This window comes from Petaurus breviceps, unplaced genomic scaffold (genome assembly GCF_028583685.1).
Source record: "Petaurus breviceps papuanus isolate PSGF00001 unplaced genomic scaffold, PetGlider_PUasm1.0 177, whole genome shotgun sequence".
NCBI classification, from domain to species: domain Eukaryota; kingdom Metazoa; phylum Chordata; class Mammalia; order Diprotodontia; family Petauridae; genus Petaurus; species Petaurus breviceps.
In genome coordinates, this window is record NW_027185776.1 from 6,475,225 (window position 1) to 6,492,439 (window position 17,215).

Sequence of the window (17,215 nt, forward strand, 5' to 3'; positions counted from 1 at the left end):
TTCACAGGATTGTTGTGAGGTATGGAGTTGGTAAACTTCAAAGAGTTATAGAAATGTCAACCATTATTATCACTATTAGTCAGTCAAGAAACATTTGTTAAAGGCTTACTATGTGAGGGAATACAAAGAGAAACAAAAACATTAAAAAGTCCTCCTGTTAGGCTCTCAAGAGCTCCCAGTCTAATGGGGGAAGCAACATGAAAACAATTATAGACAAACAGGACACATGCAGGGTAAGATGGAGGGCATCTCAGAGGAAAGGCACCAAGAGGAAGGAGAATTAGGTAAGGGCGGGACTCTGGCTTAGAAGTGAAGGGAGCCAAGGAATGTATGAGGCAAGAAGGAGGAGAAAAAAATCCAAGGAACAGACTTGATCATAAGCTCCTTGAGGCCAGGGACTGTCTTTTGCCTCTCTCTGTATATCCAGCTGACTGACTGGCATGGGGGAAAGCCAGTGAAAATGCCTTATCAGGAAATGAAGAGTCATGTGCAGGGAATAGGAAGGAGAGTGGTATCATAATATATCGCCAATGAGATACCCACAGCAGCTGTTATGAATATGCAGCCATATTTCCAGGGTTGAATTGCAAAATAGAAATAATACTCTTCCTCAAAGACAAAACCAAGATATTTAGTCAGATACCAGAAAATCATTTCCACCATAGTAACGAAGAAGTTTATACACATCACCAATCAAGAAGTACCACCCCCCCCAAGCCTTCGCTCCCTTAAGACTCCCCACAAACAAGCTGCCCTAGGCAAAATTCCTCCCTCTGTCACTCACATTAGCTGTTCTGCCTCAACTCTGCCTTGCTTTCTTCCAGCTCTGCCTCACTCTCTCTTCCTGCTCCACCCTTCCTTCTCCACCATTTGGCAAGCTCCTCCTACCATGGGCTCCTTGTGACTGAAGCTGTGGGCTGGGTCAAAGCACAAAGCAGGTCACAGTGGGCCTATTAAGGGGCAGGGCAGATCTTCAAATTCCCTTAACATTACACTCAGTTGCACTGTATTGGGTGGGTCTTAATTTAATAATTTATTGTTAATTTGTGCATATTTTTCTACATTGAAATTTTGATGATGCAATATTGAAACATGTAACTGTATGGTATCATAGTGTAAACGAGTCATTACATACACATATTCCTTTCCCTGTTTACCTTCTCATGCTTCTCTTGCTTCTTGTATCTGAATGTCAAATTTTCTATTCAACTCTGGTTTTTTCAGCAAGAATGCTTGAAAGTCCTCTATTCCACTGAATGACCAAATTTTCCCCTGAAACATGATACTCAGTTTTGCTGGGTAGGTGACTCTTGGTTTTAGTCCCAGCTCCTTTGCCCTCCGGAATATCACATTCCAAGCCCTTTGATCCCTCAGTGTAGAAGCTGCCAGATCTTGGGTTATCCTGATTGTGTTTCCACAATATTCAAATTGTTTCTTCCTGGCTGCTTATAATATTCTCTCCTTCATCTGGGAATTCTGGAACCTGGCTATAATATTCCTAGGAGTTTTCTTTTTGGGATCTTTTTCAGGAGGTGATCGGTGGATTCTTTCAACCTCTATTTTGCCCTCTCGTTCTAAAACATCAGGGCAGTTTTCTTTGAGAACTTCCTGGAGGATGCTTTCTAGGTTCTTACTTTGGTCATGGCTTTCAGGTAGTCCAATAGTTTTTAAATTATCTCTCCTGGATCTATTTTCCAGGTCAGTGGTTTTTCCCATGAGATATTTCACATTGCCTTCTATTCTTTCATTTGTTTGGATCTGTTTAACAGCATCTTGATTTCTCATAAAGTCATTAGCTTCCATTTGCTCCAATCTAATTCTGAAGGAATGATTCTCCTCATTGAGCTTTTGAGATTCTTTTTCCATCTGGCAAATTTGGCTTTTTAAGGCATTCTCCTCATTGCCTTTTTGAGCCTCCTTTTCCATTTGAGTCAGTCTGTTTTTTAAGGTATTATTTTCTTCAGTCAGGCTGTTGACTCTCATTTCATAATTTTCTTGCATTGTTCTCATTTCTCTTCCCAATTTTTCCTCCACTTCTCTTATCTGCTTCTTGAGGTCCTCTATGGCCTTTTAGCAGCAAGCACCCCAAGTGTCCCCAGGGTGGCTGCCAACACAGGTTCTTGGGATCTGCTTTGATAAAGGAAAGCAACTCAAAATGGGTTAACAAGCTTACTTTAATCAGTCAAATATGTATCGTTTACCTAATTCAGGGGAAAAAGGTCAGCACCCCAAACTTCAGAATATACAGACAGAATTATCACAACAGAAACAGATCAAGTAGACAGATTTCCAAACTGTCCAATCATTACATCCATACCAAATCAGCATCTGAGTTTCAACATCTGGGTTTTTCAAAGCCGAGGCTCTCAACAACGGCTTCCCAGAATCCAGATCAAATCACAGAACACTTCTCAAAGTGAGCCCCAAAACAAAGCCACACATCAGTGCTTATATAGCCTTCTCTTGGCTCAGAGAATGTAACAACCTTATTGACTCACTGGCCAATCAAGAAGTATCTACTGAAAAACAAGCCTCCCACCCCAGGCTCCTGGTGCACTTTAGCCTAGGGGCAGGGAAGATCTTTAAATTTGCATTTCCATTACAGGCCAGTAACCAGCTTATATTTTCCTTTGAAGCTTTTGGTGCAGGAGTTCTGACTTCACTATTTTCTTCCTGTTCCATGCTTTGCTCCTTTTTGTCCCCAAAATAGTAGTGTAATGTTGGAATCTTCTGTCTGCTTTGTTTCCTTTGCCTGCTCATTTTGCCACTCAATTACTTGACTTTTTGGGCTTTTTGCCACAGTAGGACTCTGCCACCAGACAGGGGAGCTTTCGTCCCAAACGCTGGGGTTTTCTCAGCTGCTGGAGGTATTAGATGGGTGCCCTCTCTGAGGTCTCCACATGCTCTGGCAAGCTGGACACACACCCCAGGACCTCCACCCTAGACTGCAATCCAGATCCAAGTAGTTTAAAGCAAGAGCAATTACCTACCCCTCAGACTGGTGCTTGGTCCCCCTACACTCTGCAGTCCAGGAGCTGAAGCTTCCAGGTGGCACTGGCTGGCTGTGCCAGTGTCTCAGCAGCTTCTCGCCCCAGGGGTAAAAGCCACGCACTCCCACATACTGGTCCCAAAGTCCAGACTGCACTGACCTCTCACTTTGTCCTTCACATCTATGTGTTGATAAATCTGGAAATGGCCTCAGCTGCTGCTGATCTGGAGTCCCTCTGGCCAGTGGCTGGTCAGGCCCGCCCTGGGGCTAAAGCCTTGGTGTGGGGCTGGGCTCAGCTCCCAGAGAGCTGTGCTGGACTCCTGCAGGCCTGCCAGGCTGTCCTCAGTGGGAGGTTAGCTTCTCTGTGTCATTTTGTGGGTTCTGCAGCTCCAAAGTTTGTTTAGGGAGGAGAAGACATTTACAAAAGGAATTGGCAAAGTTATATAGCCCTGGGGAATTCTGCCCCACCCCCCTTCTGACCCTTTTCTTCCATTGGCTGGAAGTCAGGTGCGCAATCTAAGCACAGCAATCTACCACAAGTACAGGAACAAGGAAACAGGGACCACCCAATGTACATTTGAAAAAGCACTTCTGTCCTTATTTGGCATATCTTATGCTGAGGTGTCACTGAGGAGAGGGGTGGCTCCCTACCACTCTGAGTTTTGAGTCCTTGTAAATCATGTGATTTCTGGTGAAGGGGAAATTGGGACTGTTTCCCACAAAAAAGCCTTACTAGATTTTAGAGTATAGTCTGAGAAGTTTTCACTTCTTTCACTCAAAATTGAGGGAAATTGGAAGTTCCCTTTGAATTTCAAAACATGCTTTTTGGGCAGTTAGGTGGCACAGGGGCCTGAAGTCAGGAATACTCAAATTCAAATCTAGCCTCAGATACTTACTAGCTGTGTGATCCTGGGGAAGTCACTAACCTTGTTTGCCTCAGTTTCCTCATGTATAAAATGGGCTGGAGAAGGAAATGGCAAATAACTCCACTATCTTTCCCCAGACGTTAAATTTTAAGGTTTAGGGGTGCTTGAGACCCCAAAATATCAACATACCGGGTCTTGCTGAATGAATTCGATTCAAGACTTTTCTCAGCCAAAAAAAAGCAAAGTTTATTAAAGATTCACCTTAATGCGTATGAAGAAGTTACCCGTGAAGAGGTTATCCATATAGAGAGTTAGAGTTGCTCTGGAGACCCCAAAATACTAACAGGCCAGGTTCTGCCAAATGAATTAGACTCAAGTGTTCTCTCAGCCAAAGAAAAGTAAAGTTTATTAAAAGTTCACTTGTATTGGGCACAGAGTAATTCTGTGATAGGTCATTCTATGGCATTCTCACCATTCTGTGGTGCTCTCTCTATTCTATGGCACTCTCCCTATTCTATGGCACTCTCACAAACATGAAGATAGGATGGGGTCTTATATACAGAAAGTTGTGGGAGGAATCTAGGGGTGGTCTAGAGGAGGAGTTTGGGGAGGGTCTTCAGGAGGAGTTAATGAGGTCAATAAGTGATTAAGGGTGGGAAGTCAAAGGAGGCCACTTGGAGACCACAAACAATGGTAGGCTAGGCCAGTTCAAGAGTGGATCAAGGGAGGGGGGGGTGGGCGAGCCAAGATGGCGGAGTAGAAGCTGTTTCCTTGTTCCTGTACTTGTGGTAGATTGCTGTGCTTAGATTGTGCACCTGACTTCCAGCCAATGGAAGAAAAGGGTCAGAAGGGGGGTGGGGCAGAATTCCCCAGGGCTATATAACTTTGCCAATTCCTTTTGTAAATGGCTTCTCCTCCCTGACCATTTGTCAGGAGGGTGGCCCTTTCTCAAGATCATAACAAACCATTCTTTTCTGCTTCCTACCTTGAGAAGCCTCTGAATATTATTTGGGTAAGGATCTCTGTTGCATGCAGTTTTGGGGTGCACACAGTTTCTAAAACTAATAGGAGGAATTTATACCTTATGACCATCACAACAAACATTCACAATTCCAACTTTGGCTGCCTTGGCAAAGGGACACAAGATCACAAGATGAAGTCGGATGCAGGTCAGAAGTTCCAATTTAAATTGTGCTGCTCTACATACCCCCTTAAAAATTACACTACGTAAAATGTCAGACTTGATACTATACAAACCACACTTCACCATTTGATTGATCTTAGAAACTTGCCAGGTATACTCAGAGCTTAGATATCCATTTATAAAGTGCCTTCCTCCTACCCTAAATTGCATTATATAAAGAGCTGTTAATCTTTGTATAGAGCTTGATCTGGAACACTGTTAAAATTTTAGATTATTTCTGAGTAGCAAATGAAAAAAGTAAACATTTTCTTTTTTTGAAAAGCGAGATTTTTTTTTTTAATGTGCTGGGACTATTTCCAATGGAGAATTTTTTTGTTTGTTTTTTTTAAAAACATTTTATCTGTCTTAATCAGCCAAGATCTGCTTTCCCACCCTCCCACCCCAATCCTCTTCCTCAACTGAGAACACAAGAAAAACAAAATCAATTAAAAACATATAGTCAATCAAAACAAATTTCTACATTGTCCATGTTCAAAAAATATTTGTCTCATTCTGCATTCTGTGTCCTTCCCCTCTCTATCAGGACATGGGTAACATGTTTCTTCTGGAATCCTGATTGATCATTACACTGATAAACCTTTAGAACAATAGTTTCCCATCATGTTTATGTACCATAAATTGTTAATCCAGTCCCAATTTATGGGCACCCCCTCAGATTCCCATTCTTTGTCACTTCAAAAAAGCTATATTTTTGTACATCCTTAGAGTCTGTTTTACTTAGGACTACTCCCTCCCTTAATCTCTCCTCTGATGGATTCCTCTTCCCCTTTCCCTTCTCTCCTTTCCGTCCTATTTTTCCCTGTTGAATAAAATGTATTTCTATACCTACCTCTGTGCGTGTGTATGTATGTATTCTAACTTCCTTTTTTTTTTTGCAGGGGGGAAGGCAGGGTAATTGGGGTTAAGTGACTTGTCCAAGGTCACATGGCTAAGTAAGTATTAAGTGTCTGAGGCTGTGCCCCCTAGCAGCCCCTCTTCCTTCTTTTGACCAGTTCAGATGAGAGTGAGGTTCAAGTACTAACTGCTCCCTCCACCCCCTCCTCTTTGTTTGTATAGTTGTTTACTTGTGCACTCTTTATATAAGAAAAGTTTCCCTAACTTTCCTTTGCCTCTCCCCTCTCTCTCCAATGTACTTCTCTTCCCCTTTCTTTCCATTCTTTTCTTAAGACACAACAGAATCATTCCCAGGTTCTGTCTAACTGGACTCCCTTTATTAACAGTGGTGGTGTTGGGGCAGCTAGGTGGTGCAGTGAATAGAACATCAGCCCTGGAGTCAGGAAGACCTGAGTTCAAATGAGGCCTCAGACACTTAATGCAAAAAACTAGCAGTGTGACCTTGGGCAAGTCACTTAACCCCAATTGCCCTGCCTTCCCCCATGCAAAAAGCAAAAACAAAACAAAAAAAACCAATGGTGATGTTATAGCTCTGAAGGGTCACTGGTATCATCTCCCCATATTGAAAGTAAGCAGTTTATTCTTGTTCAGTTAATCCTTTACCATTGTTCATTAGTACTTACCTTTTATGTTTCTCTTCATTTCTGTTTTTGAACCTCAACATTGCGGCTCTGGTCTTTCATCAGGGATTCTTGAAGCCCTCTATTTCATTAAGAATCCATTTCCCCCTGTAACATTATATTCAGTTTTTCTGGGTAAATTATTTTTGGTTGTAAGCCAATATCCTTTGCCTTCTGAAATATTGTATTTCAAATTCTCCGCTTCTTTATCGTGGTGTCTACTAAATAAAGTCTGATCCCATAGGTCCCCCTTCTCTTCTCTTTCAACACTATTTTTCTTTATTATCTCATCAACTGCCAGGGATTTACTTGACATCTCTATGCTAATGATTGTCAAATCTTCCTGTCCTTCTACAACCTCTCAGTTGACCGCCAATATTGCATCTCCTTTCAGATATCTTGTACTGGATGTCCTGGAGACATCTGAAATTCAGCATATCCAAAATGGAATTAACTGTCTTCTCCCCTAAACCTTCCCTTCAACCTTCTCCCTATTGCTTAAGAAGGCAACACCATCCTCTCAGTACCTCAAACTCACAAACTAGGAGTTATCTTTAATTCTTCACTACCTCTCACTGTTGAGGTTTAGGGAATAGATTTGGGCCTAGCCATAATGAAAGACTTTTGGCCTCAGGCAAATGCCTTATCAAGTGGGAAGATTCAATCAGAGTTCAAGGGGCTTCCCAGAGCCTGTACCCCATCATCACCATCCATATCTCTTGTCAAGGCCTATTGCTTTTACCTCTTCTTTTTTTTTTTTGTGGAGGGGGGAAGGTAGGGCAATTGGGGTTAAGTGATTTGCCCAAGGTCACACAGCTAATTTTTGTGTTAAGTACCTGAGACCGGATTTGAACTCAGGTCCTCCCGACTCCAGGGCCGGTGCTCTATTCACTGTGCCACCTAGCCGCCCCTACTTTTACCTCTTCAGCATCTCTCAAATATGCCCCCTTTTCTCCTCTGACACTACCACCATTTTGGTGTTGGCCCTCATTGCCTCATGTCCAGACTGTTGTGATAGCCTACTGCTGAGTCTGCTTGTCTCAGGTTTCTCCCTACTCCAATTCATCCTCTGTGCAGCCAGCACAGTGATTTTCCTAAAGCATAGGCCCAATCACATCATCCCTCCACCCCTATTCCAATGAGTCCTGTCATTTTGTGGCCAAACTAATTAAGCTTCTGCTTCAGTATTTGGCCTTCAAGTGTATATTCTGAATTAATTTCTTTAAGTATTAACTGATTTGATCTCTTTCCTGTCCAGAGGACTCTCAAAAGTCTTTTCCAGAACCACAGCTTAAAAGTGTTGATTCTGCAGTGCTCAGTTTTCCTTATAATCCAACTCTCACAACCATACATTGCTATTGGAAAAGCGATGGTTTTGACTATAGGGACCTTTGTTGGCAAGGCAGTATCTCTGCTTTTTAGTAATAGTGTCCAGATTTGCCATAACTTTCCTTCCAAGGAGCAAGAGTCTTTTAATTTCATAACTGCAATCACCATTTGCAGTGATCTTTGAGCCCAAGAATAAAATCTAACACTGCTTCCATTTCTTCTCTATTTGCCAAGAAGCAATGGGACCAATTGCCAAGACCTTAGTTTTTTTGTTTTTTTTATGTTAAGCTTCAATCCAGCTTTTGTATTTTCCTCTTTCAGCCTCATCAAAAAGCTTCTTAATTACTCTTCACTTTATTGCCATCACAGTGGTTATCATTTGATTGTTGATATTTCTCCCAGAAACCTTAATTCTGGCTTTAGATTCATCCAGCCTACCATTTTGCAGGATGTATTCCACATATAAATTAAATAAATAAGGTGACAATATACAGTCTTGTTGTACTCCTTTCCAATCTCAAACCAATCAGTTGTTCCATGTTCCATTCTAACTGTTGCTTTTTAGCTCATATTCCTCAGGAGATAAGTAAGATAATCTGTTACTCCCATCTCTTTGAGGATTCACCACATTTTGTTGTGATTCAAATAATCAAAGGCTTTGGTATGGTCAATGAAGCAGAAATAAAATTTTTTTACACCCTTGTTTTTTCCATAATTCAGGGAATGTTGACAATTTTGTCTCTAGTTCCTCTGCCTCTTAGGAAACCAGCCTGCTTTCTGGTAATTCTTAGTCTGCATATTGCCGAAGCCTAGCTTGAAGAATCTTAAACATAATGATGAAATAAACAATGTGCAATTGCTCAATAATTTGAACATTCCTTGACATTGCCCTTCTTTAAGACTAGGATGTAAACTGATCTCTTCCAAATCCAGTAACCAATGTTGAGTTTTCCAAATTTGCTGGCACATTGAGCATAGCATGTTAACACCATCATCTTTTAGGGTTTTAAACAGTTCAGCTGGAATTCCATAATTTCCATGAGTCTTATTGTTTACAATGTTTCCTAAGGCCCACTTGACTTCATTCTCTAGATGTCTAGTTCTAGATAGTAACCATAGCTTACTATCCACCTGGCACTGTTTGATCCAGTGACTCTAACCTCCTTGGCTTTCCACGAACAATATACTCCATCTCTCAACTCTACTCATATTCTCTGACTGTTCCCATGCCTAGGATGCTCTCCTTCTTCATTTCTGCCAACTGGCTTCCCTGACTCCTTTTAGGTCCCTGCTCGTCATGCCCAATCTTACCATCTACAGAAGTCTTTCCCAAATCTTCTTAATTTTAGTGCCTTTTTGCTCTTAATTATTTCTTATTCATCCTCTATATAGCTTATTTGTACACATTTGTTTGCTTGTTGTCTCCCTCACTAGGTTGTGAGCTCTTTGAGGGCAGAGACTGTGTTTTCCTTTTTTTTTTTTCAATCCCCAGCATTAGCACAGTACCTGGCACATAGTAATTATAATTATTGATTGATTAACAATAATTATTGATTGATTGATTGACTGACTGATCCTAACTGTGACTCCTTAGTACTCATAATTTTTCTTTATATCCCCAGCACTTAGCACAAGGCCCAGCACATGGTAGGGGCTTAACAAATATTTATTGATTGAATGATTGATTGACTGCTTGCAATATTTTTTCTTTGACTTTCTCAAAGCTTTGGATTTTGGTTCTGATGTTCCTAGGAGTTTTAATTTTAGAGTTTCTTTCAGGAGATGACTGGTAGATTCTTTGCCCTCTGGTTTTTAGAAATGTGGATAAAATTTTTTTTTGTCATGATGCTCATATAGTCCAATGATTCTTAATTTTTTTTCTCCTTAAATTTTGTTCCAGGTCAATTTATTTGCTTTGAGGTACCTTACATTTTCTTCTATTTTTCCAGTTTTTTGGCTTTGTTTTAATATTTCTTGTTTTGTGGAGTCATTGGCTTCTATTTGGTCAAATCTAATTTTCAGCAAATTTGTTGCTTTGGCAAGGTTTTGTACCTGTGGTGTCAAGCTTTTAATTTGATTTCCAATTCTTTCTTCCATAAATCTCTTTTCCTGCTTTTTCCTTGAAAATGTTTATTTATAATGTTTATTTAGTTTAATTAAAGAAATTATAAAATTCTTTTTAAAACGTCACTTTGACTCCAAAAGACTCATGATAGAAAAGGCTATCCACATCCAGAGAAAGAATTATGGAGTCTGGATGCAGATTGAAGCAAACTATTTGCTCTCTTTTTTGTTTTGTTTTATTTCTTCTTTCTCGTGGTTCATTCCATTGTCTATAATTCTTCTTTACAATTTGACTATTGTGAAAATATGTTTAATGTGAAGGTATATGTAGAGCCTATATTGGATTACATGCCGGTTTGGGGAAGGGGGGAGAAAATTTGAAACTCAAAAACATGTGGAACTAAATATAAACTAAAAATAAATAAATTTTTAAAAATCATAAAGGAAAAAAGCTTCACTTCTTCTGGGAATTGTACTTAAGCTTGTGTCCAAGCTACGTTTTTCTCTGAGGTTCCACTTATAAATCTTTTGGAGTAACTTTCTTCTTAGGTTTGTATATTGAGCATCCCTGACACCATAATAGCTCATTAAGATGAGTGTCTTTTCTTTGTTTAACCTGTTCCTCCAGCCTATTTACTGACTCTGGACTTGCTGTTAAGGCTGGGTTCAGGGAAGGTCTGGGTCGGTCCTCTTGCTGCTTTCTTGAGGTATTGAGTGTTGTGTTATTCCAGGATCTCAGGTATAGGCTGAGGATCTCCGAGCCTGCAATACTCCCAGAGGGGTCTGTTTGAGGACAAAGGTGAATTGCTGCCCCCCTATTCTGAGCTCTGCAAGTTCCAGGGCTGGGTTTGGTTCTGAGCAAGAGCAAACTGCTGCTGGATTCAGCTCCTATGAGCCACATGGAACGTTCATTGGCTCAGAGTGGCAGAATTGTAGAGTCCCTTTTGATCTGGGATTCCTGCCTTGGTTGTTCTTCTGTAGGCTGGTCTAGATGCCTTCAGTTTGACCCTACTCCAAGTCTGGGGTCTGAGTCTCACTGCTGTTGCCACTGGTTTTTGAACATCCTCCTTTCTCAGTGTATTATCCAGGGCCTCCCTGCTAAAGAGTACCACTCCTCACTGGTCATCTTCTCAGGTTTTCCTATATCTGTGACCTTGAACTGGGTGGCGGGTGACAAAGCTGGCAGTTGGCACTTGTCCCCATCACAATGCTCTTGCATGGGTCTACAGGTGGTTTGGTCTGGGTCTGAAACCTTCTCTTGCCCTGGTGCATAGCTTCTCCCCAGGTGCCTAAGTGTTCTGCCCAGTGCTCCTGATCCCAGTGCCAAGCTGGACTGTACAAATGACTCAATGTAACATAATCTGTATTTCTCTATCAGGATTTGGTTTGGTGCATTTTCTAGATCTCTTTGAAAAAGTGTGTGAAACAGCTCACTGAACTGCTTACTACCATTTGTCTATCTTGGCTCCACCTCTTGTGATATATTATTTTAACCATGACTGGTAAGCCCCTGGATTTTAATTGGTTCTTGTTCAATTTAAAAAAGTCTCAATAATATTGGCAGCTAGTATTTTAAGGACATTATAGATGTAGAGCTGTAAGAGGTCATTTAGGTCAATATTCCTCATTTTACAGCTGAAGAAACTGAGGCCCAGAGAGATTAAGTAATTTGTCAAATGTTGCACAGGTGAGTGGCAGAGCAGGATTTGAACCCAGGTCTTTAGAGCCCAAGGATTGAATCAGTCTGTTATGTTATGGTCATCTTAGTTGGGGCTTGAAATGATAAAATCTAGCTTGAAAAGATAAAAGGTTGCAAATCCAAATTTTTTTTAACTTGGTACCATATCCTCTAACACAAAGCCATTTTTTTTATTACTAGACAGAAAGAGGCTAATTGAACATTAAAACATTCCATACAAATGATTTTGAGCAACAGCTCTCAACCTATGAACAAAAGTCTCTGACATATAAATTTTCAGGGCTATTCTAGGCTATTTTCTCACTGGAAGGGATCCACTCTAATAATTATTGTAACAAAATAATCCATATTGGTTACATAATGTGGCACTAGTCTTTGATTACCTAGGAATCATTTATCCACAGGTACAGTATTTGTCCTCCCACATAAGACTATTCATAAGGAATTGAGGCATAACTGATTGCTTGGTAAAAGAAAGTCCCAGTGTTCATTATAATGAGCTTGGGTCTGATGCTCCAAAAACTTGAAGAGGTTACTCATACAAGTGATCTCATGGAGGGGGTGGAAGATCCAACTGATGCAAAATGACAGCCAAAGTTAAGTCTTTGTTTCGCACTGACAGCTATAAAATAACATTAACATGGAGCTGAAAATATCAAACTGCTAATGTGTTTTCATTTCAAAATGAGAGGCAGCTGTTTTGCAAAGTCACAGATTAGAACTAGAATCAGAAGAACGTTGAACTTATTACCTATCAGATTTATGGATAGGAGGAGAATTTATGAATAAACAAGAGATAGAGGGCATTGTGGGATGTAAAATGGATAATTTTGATTACATTAAATTTAAAAGGTTTTGTACAAATAAAACCAATGTAGCCAAGATTAGAAGGAAAGAAAAAACTTGGGGGTGGGGTGGGAATTTATAGACAATTTCTCAGAAAGAGGACTCATATCTCAAATATTTAGACAACTTTGTCAAATTTATAAGAATATGTTATTCCTCAATTGATAAATGGTCAAAAGATATGAACAGGCAGTTTTTGGAAAGAGAAATTAAAGCTATATATAATCACATGAAAATAATCATCTAAATCATTATTGATCAGTGAAATGCAAAATAAAATAACTTTGAGAGACCATCTCACACCTATCACATTGCCTAAAATGATAGAAGGGGAAAATGACAAATCTTGGGGGAGATGTAGAAATGTTGGGACACTAATACACTATTGGTGGAACCATGAACTGATCCAACCATTTGTAATAGTAATGGAATTTAAAGATTCCCCTGTATTGGCTTGATTTTCGGGTTGAGTGTTAAAACCCAGAGCTTGTGAATCCCACTTGTGCAATGGACTGGTTGATGTGAAAAGAGAGGACTGAACTGGGAGGAGCTGGTGCCATGGATTTAGAGAAGGCCCAAACAGAGACAGGCAGAACAGCTTTGGGGAACAGCATTGTGGAGGCAGAGAGAGGATTGCTGAGGGCCAGACTTTTGAGAGCTGCCACCCAGAGCTGCCAAGGACTGAGGAGACATGGCTGTGATGCTGGTACTTTGTCTGTCTGTTTTGACGTTGTTTTGCCAGATTCATCAGCTGGTGAAGGACAGTGCTGTTGTTGCAGAGGTTCTGGAACCTTGCTGTTGGTTCAGAAGCCCTGAAGAAGGATTTTCTTGTTGTATGTTTACAGATATCCTGGGAGAGGATTTTGCTAATGTTTTCAGGGGTCCTAGGACTGTTCTGCAGACAGAGAATGAATTAATGAGGACACTGGCAATGTATCTTGTGGCCTTGTTAAGTTTTGTCTCCCCAGGAACAGAGATTGCTGAGAACTTGCCTCGGGTCAAGATGAAGAAAAGACCTCTCTTTGGGTATTAAATTCTGTGCTCAGGGGCAGATGGTCTTTGTGCTCTCTACTACACCTTTTGAGGAGGTGCTTGGGGTTAGCTGCTGTTAATTGTAATTCAGTTGTGATCTAGGGGTGAGAAACTTTTGACTTTTTGTGCTCTGTGACTGACCAAATGAATGTATTTTGTTTATGATTGGAAACTAATTTCCATTTGAGAAGAGGGGCTTTGTGACCAGCTAAATGGATGTACTGTCCAGGGGTGGAATAGTACTTGGAAGAGGGACTTTGTGAATGCCATATTTTGAATTATGTTGTATTTTGATTTTCTCTGTTCTTAATTTGTCACTGAATAAAATGGAGAGCTACTATGTTGGTATTTTGAACCTTGGAAGTTGCCTTCACTTGGCATACCATTTTGGAAAGCCATTTGAAATTATGCCTAAATTGTTATAAAACTTTGCATTACCTTTGACCTAGTAATATCACTATTAAGTCTGTTTCCCAATGTGATCAGGGAAAAAGGAAAAGAACCTCTATATCCTAAAATATTTATAGCAGCTCTCTTTGTGGTGGCAAAGAATTGAAAACTGAGGTGATGTCCATTATTTGGGGAATGGCTGAATAAGCTATGGTACATGGTTGTGATGGAATACTATTGTGCTGTAAGAAATAATGAGCAGGTTGGTTTTAGAAAAAACATGGAAAGAGTTGCATGAGATAATGAAGAGTGAAATGAGCAGAACCAAAAGAATGTTGTATACAATAATAATATTATTTGACAGTAGAATGACTGAATGTCTAAGCTATTCTAAACACTATGAATACTCAAATAAACTACAAAAGGCCTATAAAGGAAAATGCTATTTACCTCTAGAGAAAGAACTAATATATGGAACTATGTACTGTATAGTTTCATATATTTATATCTGTGTCAAATGTTGGCCTTTTCTAGTGCAGGGTTGGGAGAGAGGGAGATAGTTTAGAACTCAAAATGTAACCCCCCAATTTTTTTTTCTTAAAGCCAAAAGGCTAAAGCAACAAACTGCAAAAAGAAAAATAAAAGAAAAAATTTTCCTAACCATTTTATCAAAATCGTGGTTGTGCTCATTTTGATTTTTTCTGTCTGGAACATGCTCCCTCCTCACTGTTTTTTAAGGACTGGGTTTACTTAAAACTCACTTCCTTCAAGTCGTCCCTGAATAGACTTTTTCCACATAGTTTGTTCTCTTGATATGAAAGATGAGGCAAAGTAATGTGCCTTTAAAGACACACACACACACACACACACACTCCTCATGAATCGAACATCTAAACTCATGCTATTTCTCAAAGCAGTCAGTCACCCAGGGAAGCTATATGCTTCCACTTATGTTGCCACTATTGATAATATTCTTACAAATCCTCTTCTGAAATTGTCTTCAGGGCCCATGGGCCATTGTTTCAAAGGCTCTCCCTGGTGATAAATCTTTATCTTCTGAAGGCACATTTTATTTGAAATAGTCAAAAGTCATTTAGAGTCAAGTGAAATGAATAAACCCTCTATAATAATCATTTTGAATCCTCAGATGATCATAATCAATGGCCATTGATTCAGTCAGTCAATAAGCATTTACTAATTAATTAATTAATTAAAAAGTCACATTAATGTGCTAAGCACTAGAAATTTTAAAATAAGGCAAAAACAAGGTCCTGTTCTCAAGAAGTTCACATCCTGTTGGAAGAGTCAATACACAAACAACTAAGTGCACATATCACGGGCAAATAGACATTGTTGCTCCTCCATATTTGAAATGACATCACCGCGTTGGTTGCGGTCAAGGCACAGTATGTTCTACTGTGGCTGATCAGATCAATATGAGCTCAGAAAATTGTACCACACATTGAACACAAATAGTCCACTTGGACACTTGGAATGGAAATGTCTCTAAATTTGTGCATCTCAACGTTTCTTTTCAGCTACTGCAATTCTAAGCAAAAGCTCGTTGAGCACACCACCTTCTTTGTTACGAGACTGCCATGCTGGGCAGCCTTGTTTTGGTGTCTCCCATGTCTCATAATCGATACTAAAGTTCTTGAGAGAGACCTTGAAAGTGTCCTTGTATCACTTCCTCTGATCTCTGTGTGAGTGCCTGCTTTGCATGAGTTGTCTGTAAATTTTAGTCTTTTAGATATACATAAGTTTGACAACTGAACAATTTAGCCAGTCCATTGGAATTGCAATCTTTACAGTAGTATGAATGCTTGGCCATTCAGGTCAAAAGAGGACCTCTTGTCCAGTACCTTATCTTGCCAGGTAATATTCAGAATCTTAATAAGACAATTCAAATGGAAGTGGTTCAATTCCCTTTTCTTTTTTTTTTTGCTTTTTGGAGAGGGAAAGGCAGGGCAGTTGGGGTGAAGTGAATTGCCCAAAGTCACATGGCTAGTAAGTGTTAAATGTCTGAGGCTGGATTTGAACTCAGGTCCTCCTGACTGCATGGCTGGTGCTCTATTCACTGCGCCATGTAGCCTCCCCAACTGGTTCACTTTTCTGGCATGGTATTGGTAGACTGTACAGGTTTCATAGATGTACAACAATAAAGTCAGTACAATGACTCTATAGACCATTCATTTTGGTAGGCAGCTTAATACCTCTTCTCTCCCTCACATTTTTTCAGAGCCTTCCAAGCACTGAGTTAGCTCTGACAATACCTGTGTTGACCTAATCATCTATGTGGACGTCCTTGGAAAGCATATTGCCAAGATAAGTTAACTTATCCACAGCATTCAAAATTTCTCCATTTTCTATAACCAATGGTTCCACATATGGAAGGTTCAGTACCGACTAGTAGAGAACCTACATTGTCTTGATGTTGTCAGCCCCAAATTAGCACAAGAGGCAGAGAACTGATCCATACTCTGTTGCATTTCAGTCTCAGAGGTTGCAAGAATGCACAGTCATGTGTGAACAAAAAGCCACACACCAACTCTCCCTCTACTTTAGTCTTGGCTTGTAGCCTTTTCAGGAAAAACAATTTACCATCAGTGCAATAGCTGACCTTGATGCTACTTTTGTCCTTGTTGAAAACATCTGAAATGGAAGAAAACATTATGCTAAAAGGCAAGGGAACAAGGATGCATCCCTGTTTCACTCCATTGGTGACTGGAAAATATGAGAGCATTGTCCTTTATCTAGAACCCATGCAAGCCTGCCAACATGAAACCAGCATACAGTACTGCTGAACTTCTCTGAACCACGACATTTCATCATGATCTTCCACAGGCCCTCATGACTGACAGTATCAAAGACTTTGGTCAGGTCAACAAATACTATGTATAGACCTCTGTTCTGTGCTTGACATTTCTCCTCACAGCAAACACCATGTTGACCACTCCTTGGCTCTTTCTGAAGCCACTCTAGGTCTTGGATAGATGACCATCTGCCAGGTGAAGGAACAGCCAATTAAAGAGGACTCTGGCAAGAATCTTGCCAGCAATGAGTGAGAGAGAGAGAGAGAGAGAGAGAGAGAGAGAGAGAGAGACCCTTGTGATTGTCACAGGACAACCTGTTTTCCTTTTCCTTTATAGAGATGGACAACGGAGGCGTCCTTGATCTCTTGAGGGATATCTTTCTCTTGCCATATAACCCAGAAGATTTCAGTCAACTTCTGTATGAGTGGTGGATCCCCTGCCTTATAGATCTCTGCTGGGATAGAATCAG